Below are 1,753 nucleotides of genomic sequence, written 5' to 3' on the forward strand. Positions count from 1 at the left end.
TTTTTTTTTTCACCAAAGACACACTGATCTAATTATCAAAATATACAGAACTCTGCAGCAGCTCAATAAGAAAATAACAAACGACCGAATTAAGAATTGGGGAAAAGACATGAACAGACAGTTCACCAAAAATGAAGTGCAAATGGTTAATGAACACATGAAAAAATGTTCATGACCAAAAGCCATCAGGGAGATGCAAATTGAAACCAAAATGAGATACCACTTTACACCCACAATACTAGCTCAATTCAAAGAAACAGAAAACAACAAATGCTGGAGAGGACATGGAGAGATTGGAACTTACATAAACTGCCGGTGGGCTTTAAATACATGCCACCGTTATGGAAAATGGGATGGGCATACCTACAGTAATTGAGAATTGAAATCTCATATGATTCAACAATACCACTGTTAGGCACATCCCCCCCAAAGAAATAAGAGACACAGCACGAGTGGATGATGCTCTCCCATGTTCATAGCAGCATAATTCATGGTAGCAAGAAACTGGAAACAGTCCAAATGCCCAACAGTGGAAGAATGGATAAGGAAACTGCTACATACACACAATGGAATACTATGCACCGTACAAAACAGTGATGAAACATGAAATACCACATGACATGGAAGAACCAGGAAACCATTATACTGAGTGAAGTTAGTTCATTAATTACAAAAGGACAAACATTGTATGAGTCTACTATTATAAGGAGAAATAATAATTGGTCAAATCTTTGGGACCAGTTCCTAAACAAACCGGGGCAACGTCTGCCTACCAACTATGAACCATACATCACCAGCCTTGTGTGCTCTTCCTAAGAACCACCCTAAGGGAGGAGACTCCACCTTAAAGAAAGGGGAAAAGCGAGAAGACCATCCACTTGATGCTGTACAACATTAAGACCAGGCTGTGACAGAGCAATAAGCCCTCCATAGGAATGAGAGGGGAACTTTACTGGAAAGACAGGTTGAGATCAGAGGATGGAAGCATCTACATTTCAGTGGAGGCACTGATGTTTCTGTTGGTGTGTATGGTTGGGAAATGGGGAGGACCAACATTACATTGGGAAGGGATGCTGAACAATAATTGTAGGAGAACATAAACCCAGTTAGTTCTATAGTCCTTTGTAGATTCGTCTAATGTGTTTTTACCCAACCCTCAGTGAACTGTCCCATACACTGGCCCTATGATGACCTTAGATGCTGACCTTACAGGGAACATGGCACCCCCCATGCAACATTGATGTTATGGATGCAATTGCCTTAAATCCCAAGGGCCACACCAGAAGAACACGGTGTGAAAGCTTGACGGACTGAGCTGGGTCTTACCTCAAAACCACTTATATCCTTGGATTTAGCACTGAAATACCCTGATGAAAAAGGATGGCAGGGATGGCTACCCCAAGATTGTGGAAATGGCAATCTTTGGACCTCAGTGGAACCCTCTGGGTCTGTCCTTGTAAAAGATACAGGAAAATTTCCCTGTAGCACCAATACTCATTGTCAATGTAAACAGAGCTCAATCAACTAAGAAATCAATCTGTACAAAGCAACATATCATGGGTTGCAGCTCGCAGTTGGAGAATGCTTGAATAAACACCTGATATCAACATTATTTTAAATTACTCTTTTAAAAATAATTTTATTAGGGGCTCATATAACTCTTATCACAATCATACATACATCAATTGTGTAAAGCACATTTGTACATTCATTGCCCTCATCATTCTCAAAACATTTGCTCTCCACTTAAGCC

At 40.4% G+C, this 1,753-nt stretch overlaps 1 pseudogene; it reads left to right on the forward strand.

Moving 5' to 3' along the window:
* LOC101653782 overlaps positions 1-1,084 on the forward strand; it is a 6,520-nt pseudogene extending 5,436 nt beyond the window's left edge.
* Positions 1,085-1,753: the final 669 nt, after the last annotated feature.

The sequence above is a fragment of the Echinops telfairi genome, unplaced genomic scaffold (genome assembly GCF_000313985.2).
Source record: "Echinops telfairi isolate 266 unplaced genomic scaffold, ASM31398v2 ScPeMD7_5;HRSCAF=22, whole genome shotgun sequence".
Classification (NCBI taxonomy): domain Eukaryota; kingdom Metazoa; phylum Chordata; class Mammalia; order Afrosoricida; family Tenrecidae; genus Echinops; species Echinops telfairi.